Genomic DNA, 8531 nt, shown 5'->3' with positions numbered 1-8531 from the left:
CTGAGGCTGCCCTTCGAGCCGCGGCGTGCGCCTCGGGCCTCCACAACTGTTTCCAAACTGCGGAGGCCGGGGGTGGGCGCGTGGGGGTTCGGGGGACAGGGCCGGGGTTTTGGGGTGTAATTGTGTGTCTGGACGCTGGAGCTGCGAGGGGAGGGTGGGGGAGGCAAGACGACTCCAGACGAGTTGCAATCGAGGTATCTCCACTCCGGCTTCCTCTTCTGCCCGGCGACCCCCTCCCCCCTCCCGGAGCAGAGCCTGGGAGGGGAAACCAGGATTTTAACCAAATTAGCATTCACATTCCTGGGAGGATGCAGCCCTCGCCTGGACCTGGCTGATACAAGCTTTTTGCTCTGTTTTTTATTTTTGGAGAGCAGAGCCCTGTAATTGTCCAGAACACATGCTTCTCTCCCCCCCCCCCCCGCACCCCTTCCTCCTCCAGCCACCGGCCGAGGAGAGAGTCCCCCCTTTTTTGCATTTATCTTTTCCTTCCCCTTTCTTTATTAAAGGTCCGGGAGAGGCGGCGGCCAATCAGCGCGCGGCTTCCATCTTGTGAGTTCAACTCCGAGGCTCCCGGGCGCCGCGAGGACGCGTTTGCAGCCCCCCCTGCCTCCCGGGTCGGGCGGCCGAGGCGCGGGGCCGCCGCGCCGGGGCTGGGTGGAGGTGTATTTCATTTTGGGGCTCTTTTCGGGGTTCGTAATGTGGCCGTGGGTAGGTAATTGGCTGGAGCAGGGCGGCAGGGCGCGGCAGCCAATCGGCGCGCGGCTTCTATCGGGCTTGAGTTATTAGACGCTGATCTCAAAACATCCTTCATCAGACACCAAGGAGAGGCCATCAGATGAGGGGAGCCATTTTTCTGCAATGGAATTAAATGGCCAAGTGGGTTTTTCCTTTGTTGCAAGTGGGGAATGCTTTTTCCTTTGACTCCACCATCCCGTTCAGGACGCCTCAGTGTTGTGTGTAACATTGGTCAACAGGCTAAAGGACTCACAGTTGGAAGAATGAAGACTTTTTTTAAAAAGATCTGGATTTTTCCTTATGACTTGGAATCCATCTTTGTCTTGTATAACTAGGTCATAGCACACCATTAATGTCAGCAGTTAACAATTTCGAATTCCAAAAAAAACTAAGTAAATGACATATTTAATTTTTTTCCTCTTTTTTTTCTTGGGTGGGTGGTGGGGGGAGCTTGGAGCTGTCTTAATCTGTATTCTCTTAACTGAACAATAAATTTTTAAATATATATATAGTTTCCTCTATTAAACACTTAAACCTGGCCATCTTATTAACTCCTCTCTTTTTTAACAAGGTAACGTTTTAAATGTATAGTTTTAGGACTAGCGAAATGGCAGCAACAACAAAAAAAAACTGTAAGCAGTCGTTAACTCTTTTAAGTTTTTAAAAAACCTTTTACATTGTAAGTACCCAGTCCATTCTGTCCTTAACGCAGTGCAGTTTTCATGTTAATGTCGCTGAGATGTCCTTAATTTTCTGAACCTTCATCTGCATGTCTGTCTTTGTCGCTCTTGTCTGATATATAAGCTAGTTAAAATGCTTTTAGACGACTTTGCTTTTATAAAGCTAAGGCTTGAGCTTGAAGCTTTTAGAAAATGTTTACAGCAGTAGATGCCAGTCAGCTTTCTTCCCAGTAACAGGTACACTTTCTTTGAAAATCGATCTGCTTGGAGGAAAACAGCTCTGTTTCTCTGGTCTTGGTGGAGGGGTGGGTGAGGGGAAAGGGAAGACCTCTTTGTTAAGAGACTAAAAGCCGTCACAGGAAACTAGATTAAAACTGGAGAACAAGTCCTGGCTGGTTCGAGCCAAACACCAACGTTAACTCGTGGGTATTTTCTATGGTGGTTGGGATGGCCGCGTGTCTTTTTGCCTTTTGTTTGATTTGATTGTGTGTTTTCGCCTTTTGTCTCTTAATGACGGTCACACCATTGCTATATCCAGAGCAGTAAACGGCCCTCAGCGAAGCCGCCTTTTGCCAACCCAACCCCGGAAAGTTCACAGAAGTGGAAGGAGCAGAAAATGCCATGAGAGTGTAACTTACAAAAAGGTAACAGCAGCAACAAAGGCACCACCATTTCCCCAGATATTCCCAACTAAACAATCCCCCACAAAGATTTTTTTTTTCCCCAATAACAATCTCCCAACCCTCCGCCCAGCTTGATTTGCAGACTCCATGGCACCGGGCTGAACGGGTAAGTTTAAAAAAAAAAAAAAAAAGTGCCTTTTGCCCCTTCGAGGAAATCTGTTTTCCGAGCAGGCCAAAGGCTGCAGATGTGTGGGAGCTGAGGGGAGAAGGTGTGTGCAGCTTTATGCTTGACAGCCGGGTCCGGGAGGGCTTGGGGGCCGAGGAGGGCTCTTCGGACCCTGTGCCCCTTCTGCCCGGGCGGCGAGAGGGGGCTCCCCGGCGACCTCGGGCATCCACGCAGCTGCCTGCGCTCGCCCCTCGTTTCTCTAGAACTGAGCTTGGGTGGGGAGAAGAAATTGCAGTGTTTTGGAGGTGGGGGTACTCAGAAGACGAGGAAACGTCCCCGCCAGGCCTGGGGGACCCTTTCCCTTTGGGCTGGGGGTTCTGGCACCCCGAAGCCGGCACTCGGGCTCCCGGGCGCGCCTGCGCTCCCTGAGCCACTAAGGACAAAGGGCCGGCGTCCATGTTGGCACCATGACGCAGCACCTCGCCGCCTGCAGCCCTGGCGCCGCCGCTGCTCCCGGCCGCGCTCGCTCCTCCCTCCCAACACGAGTTTTATTTTCAGGTTCTGAGCCGAGCCGGGGCCGGGCGGCTGCTCATGGCGGCTGCTCTGCTGTCCTCGTCCTTCCTCCCGTTGTCGTTGCGCGCCCGGGGCAGGTGGGGGTCCTTGGGCAGGGCCGGACCCCGAGAACCCGCAGGACACAGAGCCCCGAGCCGGGGGCTAGTCGCGGAGACCGTTTCGGGGGCCCCCGGGCTTGGGGGCGTCGCGCGCTGGGGCTTGGGCGCTCGCCTCCGCGGGGCGAGGCGCACAGACCGGCGCCATTTCGCGCGCCGCCCGCGGCTCGGGCGGTGGCCGCTGCTGCGCGCCAGGCGGGAGGAGCGGGGGGAGGCGGCGGGGCTGGGGGGAGGGGAGGCCGGCGCACCGTCGCCCACGCTCCAGGCCTCCGCCTCCGTTGACGCCCCTGGCCCGGAGGCCTCGACGTCGAGCTCGGGCTGCGCAGCTGGCTCGAACCCCGCACCCGGGTCGGAGAGCCCCCGCCGGCACCAGGAGGCCTGGCTCCCCTCCCTTCCTCCCGCCCGCGCAGGAGCCAGTAGCAAAGGGCCACGGGGGCCGATCGGGGCCTCGAGGCCGCCCCCTGACCCCGGGTTGCACACCCGGGCCTCGGCGCCCAGGTCTGGCTCGCAAGGGCCCTTTGATAGTCGAGCCCAAGGCGCAGGGTCCCTCTTTGTCCCCACTTTGGGCGTGAGGCCCTCGTGGAAGCCACCGACGCTGGATCTGGTCGCACAGGGCACGCCCTCCAACCGGCGCTCTAGAGGCGGAGGTGGGGGTTGAGGCCTGGGAAAGCTGAGCTGGCTTTCCCCGGGGTCCCCCCCCAGACGGAGGGCTCCCGGGTAAACATCGCTGGCCCAGGCTGGGGGAGGGGATGTGGACGGGGCGGGCCTTTGGAAATGCAGATGAGTCGCCTCCTGCTGCTGGTCGCCGGAGCTGAACCTTGGTGACTCAGCCACACACTCGCCCCCTCCCCCCCGCACACACACCCTTAACCATTCCAGAGTCAGGGCGCCTTGGCAGCTGGCGGGGGGGAGGGGGGCGCCTTAGGCGGGGGGCGGTGGCATTTGTAAGGATCCCCGGTCGTCCAGGAGATCCTGTCTGGTTAGTGGCCGTCAACTCCCTAACAAACCCTCCCACTTCTCCCCCTCCCCACCCCCCAGGCTCTTGGCCAGAGAAGCGGTACCCCCAGAACGGACCGTCCTCCTCTGGACAGCAGGAGCAGGCCTAGTTTGACTCTGACAGTCCTACTAAGGTAGGTGTACGCCCTTTCCCAACCGGCAAGGGAGATTTGGGGGTTTTTGGCCTGGAGCCCGGGGAGGGCGGACGCCTCAAACCGGCTAGGCTGGTTCCGCAGCCCCTCCCCCACACAGATGTGTAGGACTGTGTGTGTGAAATCGGCGGCCTGCTGGGCTGGGCCCATCCATCCCCGCCTGTCAAGCTTCTGTTGTCAGGAGTTTGGGGCCTGCAGTTCTCTGCCGTATTTAGTAGCACAGGAGAGGCGGCCCTGGCCAGGCTTTCCCAGCGGTGTTTTGTGGTGGGGGGAGGGCCCTGGATGCCTCTGAAAGTCTCCTCCGCTGCCAGGAAGCCCCGCCCTGCCCCTTCCTTCCTGCCCCCAGTCGGGGCGAGTGGGGTGACTCTTGAGCTGGCCTCTTCTCCTGCCGTGTCTGGCTGCCAGGGAGGTGAAGCACGGGACCTGCGGCCTGGGCAGCTTCCTTGAAGAGATTTCTTGCCTCTTCTGCTTCCTGGGAATTCCCACGATCTCCTTTGCAAGCCCACAGCCAAACCAGCCCTGTTTCTAGAGTCCCACGAGCCGGCTAGCTACTTGCCTGCTGTTGTCTAGCGCAGGCTGCACAGTCTCTGGGCCCATCGGCAAAGTGGGGGTAGGTCGGCGATTCTCGAACCAGCCAGCTGACTCCTGGAACTGATCCTGGGCCTGTCCTCGAGTTTCCGATTCAGTAGGTGGGGCCCCCAAACTTGCATTTCTAACAAGCCCCCGGCTGGTGCGGATTCTACCATGTGGGAACACGTTTTGGGAACTTTGAGGCTAGGTAACACCTGGGGTGTTGTGAGGCCGAGAACTCGGTGCTTGGCACGGCGTCGCTGGCCTGGTAATCAGGGCAACTCCTCCTAATTCTCCCAACACCAGCTCTGTGCAGGCTGTTTCCCACTTGCTTTGTCTCCGGGAAGCTCCACAGCTGGAGACGGTGTGGCCCTTGATCTCGGCCCCCTCCCCCAGGTGGTCTCTAGAAGGTGATGACTTTGATGAACCATTTGGGCCAGGTGCCTCGGATTGAACTGCCTTCCCCGCCCCCGTTTGGCTCCCAGCTTGGCTTCTGTATCCGTATCCGATCAGCCCTGCCCACTTTCACACCACCCCTCGGTGTGAGGGCTAGTCTGAGGTCTGGGGGAGCCTGGAGGGCTTGACCTGAGATTTTGTTGTGGGCACCTTGGTGCTGAAGCAAGGGAGGCTCTCCGTCAGGCAGCTGTCGGCTGGAGTCTCCACAGAGCTGGTGACCTTGGGCCAGTCTCCTGTGTAAAATGATAAGGATGCGTGCCGAAAGGGGTGTTGGGAGGATTAAGTACGATTAAGGGGGCCGGCCTCACGGTGAGGCTTCACACTGGTCGGCCTCCATTCCGATGTGGCTGGAGGGAGTGGAGGCCGGGCTGCCGTCCAGCTCCGCCCCCACCGGCCCACCCCGAGCACGTGGCTGAGCCTCCGGGCAAAGGGGAAGGCTGGGAGGCAGCGTCATTCTTCCTCCTGTGTAGTTTGAGTCAGGATGGTGGCTTACCCCTCCCCTTCCATGATCAGTCGTGATTTGGGGGGGGGGGGGGGGGGGGTCGCATCTCTCACTCGAGTATAAATTACCCAAGGTCAGGAGGTCACCACAGGCAGCCAGGACGGGGTTCCAGGTGTCTTGACTAACCGCCAGCGCCTGTGTCCATGGCACCCCCTTGCCCCAGCTGTCTGGGTTATTTTGGGCTCCCTCCTGTGCCAGCTGTCTGCTGGCATCACTGCTGGGAGCAGGGAGAGCAGTCTGGTTGAAAGTAATCCGTGTGGTGCACTTGGCTCCTTCTGGCTACCATGCCTCTCCAGTCCCAGATAAACCGGGCCGGGTCCACCTTGTCCTTCGCTGGGGACCAGGGGTGCACCCCGCCGCACCTGCACCCGTCTCTTACCTGGCATGAGGGGAGGGGAAAAGCTCTTTGTAAAAGTTGATGAACTACCCCCCCCCCCCCTCAGACCTCCGGTTTAAATTAAGCTCCTTACTGAGGAGTCCATTCAACTCAATCCTCACAAACGGTTCAGCCGCCTGAGGGTGGCCTGTGTCCCTGAGGATAGAGCCCCGAGGCTGGGGGGGGCAGGGGTCTTTACCTGCTGTGGCCTCGGATTGTTCAATATAATGGGTTTAAACCCTCCCCTTACGGCAGCTGCCTGGAGGGCCGCAGCCAGTTCTTCCACTCCCGCCCCGGGACCAATTAGGGAGCAATTAGGTGCTAAACTGTGGTCTGGGTGTGATTCTTGGAAGGGAGAGAGAGGTGTCCCCATGACCTGGAAGGATCCTCTTCAGGGCACCTCCTCCCCGCTTCCATTTCTCTTCCACCCCTTCTACATTTTTCGTGTTACCCGCCCTCCCCACCCCCATCACCTCCCGGGGCAGGGAGGGGCGGGGCAGGCTGTCATTCCTCCTTGCCCAGAGGGCGGCCCCGCCCACCGGTCACCCAGGGGGCGATGGGCGGGCCGCTCCTGGCGTCGGGCCCTTGGGGCTGCCTGGAGAGGGCCAGGCCGGCCGGGCGGAAGGGCGTGCCGCTGGCGACGGAGGCCGGGAGGCAGCCAGACCTGCCTTACCACCGGGCGCCAGGGTCCTGCCTCTTCCGGCCCAGCTACCGAGAGCCCAGCGTGGAATATGATCTTTTGGACCCTCTGGGTGGAGACGACCGCGTGGACTGTGGAGAGAGGCACCCCGCCATCTCAAGGCCATCTGGGTCCACCGCTGTCTCCAGCTGGCCTGTGACCTTGGCAGGACCCTGCTCCGCGGGGATCTATGGTCTCCCCACGGAACCAGGAGGAGGAAGTTGGTGGATAACCTTTTGAGCCGTTTCTGAGCCTCAAAAGGTGTGTGGGGGGAGCATTTGGTATGGCAGTGACTCCCCCAGCCACCGCCCATCTCTGGGACATCAGAGAATAGTTGAGTCTCTGAAGGCTCGGTGTCTTCAGCCTCACGCGGAGTGGATGACCCCTCAGGTGTGTCGTGGCCCCTCAGGATGTTCTGCGGGACCATAGGCATGTCACTGACCACCCTAACCTGTGCTGCCAAATGAGTCCGCCCCACAAATGCCACCTGGCAGCTCCCCTTGGGGTCTGTGGCAAGGACCAGTTTGAAGTGTCTTTCTTGTCTTCCTAAACCTCTCCAGGAATTCCTGGTGAATAGAAGAAGAATGGCATGGGTCCCCAGAGCATCTCACAGGTAAGGAAGCAGGGCCCCCGGCTGGTGGGAGTACCCAGGTCCTCAGCTGCCTGCCCTGACCCTGCCACCTCTGAGCCGCTGGCCTGGGGAGTTTTAGCTGCAGATCCAGTCCCTACATCGTAGTGGAGCTGGGTCCAAATCAAACACGCTCCGTGATGGCTGGGGCTGGGTTCTGCCAGCCTCTTGGCCAGGCAGGGGTGGGTGGGCTGGGGCCAGTGTCAGCTGTTCTGCCCGGACCCAGACGGGGCTGGACAGACTCACTCTTCCTCTCCCCCTCCTCTCAGCCTTGTGTAAGTGGTTTGTTCTGTCATAAGTTAAAATTGCAGCCCCATCTCTCAGATGGAAAGTGGAAACTGAGGAGTGAGGATTTTGAGGATAGTCAGGAGTCCCTCCACAGGCCCATGCGGTTAATTTCTAAGTGAATTCTCCCCAGGCCCCTCCCCCTCTTACTCTCCCAGTCCCTCCCTACGCTTTAGGGTTCCTGCTTTAGGATCACTGCTGCGGCAGGCCTGAGGTGAGAAGGTTGCAAAGATAAGTGGTCCTCCTTCCTTCGTTGGAAGCCCTCTTCCATCCTTCCCCTCCTCCTGTGGTCCTGGGGTCATTTCTGACATGTGTCTGGACCTGGTCTCTTCTCCTGCCAATCTCAGGCTGCCTCACCAGCCAATCATAGCTCCTCTGAAGAGAGCTTGGGGGTCCAGTTTGACTGGGCCAGTTCAGGAGCCTTCTGTCCAGCGCCCCTGCTTGCGCCTGACAGCTAGGCCCTCTGTGGGCTAACCCTGGTTACCTTGACAACAGCGTCTGGCCTCCTTCCTCACTGCCCCGCCACTGCCAAACCTGCTGGGGTTTTCCAGCCACCATGCATTTGCCCAGGCTGGGTACCCATCTGGCCTGCTCTCCCAGCACTGCCAAGCTTAGTTCACATACCAGCCAGCTCGAAACCTCCTCTGAGCTCCTCACAGGTAGGAACACAATTTCCTCTCAATAAACTTGTGTTGCAAAAAAAGAATGAATGAGTTGCTGTAAATTTTTCTGAGGGTGCTTGACCCCACTGATGCCATGCCACCCAACAAGCTGAAACTGGGCTTTAACTTACCTCCTCTTCCCAGCTCTGGCTCTTTCGGGGCTTCCACGGGCGGTCGCTGCTGCCCTCTGGTGGTCAGGCCCTGCCTTGCACCCGATGAAAACCTTGACCCTGCATTTATGGAACTGCCAGGTTGGCAATTTCCTGCCTGAAGTGAAGTTTACCTCATCTTTGCTGAGAACTTGAAAATTGGTAATCTTCGGGGTGGGGTAAGGGCAAGAAGATCCTGAGTCC

General features: G+C 58.8%; 1 long non-coding RNA gene across 1 annotated transcript; it reads left to right on the top strand.

Annotated features, from left to right (window-relative positions):
- The first annotated feature begins 717 nt into the window (after nt 1-717).
- On the top strand, nt 718-8187 carry LOC138997731 (uncharacterized). Its single transcript, XR_011469010.1, has 5 exons — nt 718-1127; nt 1954-2059; nt 3911-4002; nt 7164-7216; nt 7693-8187. It is a non-coding gene; the product is annotated as an uncharacterized lncRNA (long non-coding RNA).
- The last annotated feature ends 344 nt before the right edge of the window (nt 8188-8531 follow it).

This window comes from Myotis yumanensis, unplaced genomic scaffold (assembly GCF_028538775.1).
Source record: "Myotis yumanensis isolate MYYU_CA2020_CCGP unplaced genomic scaffold, mMyoYum1.0.hap1 SCAF_19, whole genome shotgun sequence".
NCBI classification, from domain to species: domain Eukaryota; kingdom Metazoa; phylum Chordata; class Mammalia; order Chiroptera; family Vespertilionidae; genus Myotis; species Myotis yumanensis.
Note: the sequence above shows the minus strand (reverse complement) of the source record. Positions and strands in the feature narration are given on the sequence as shown.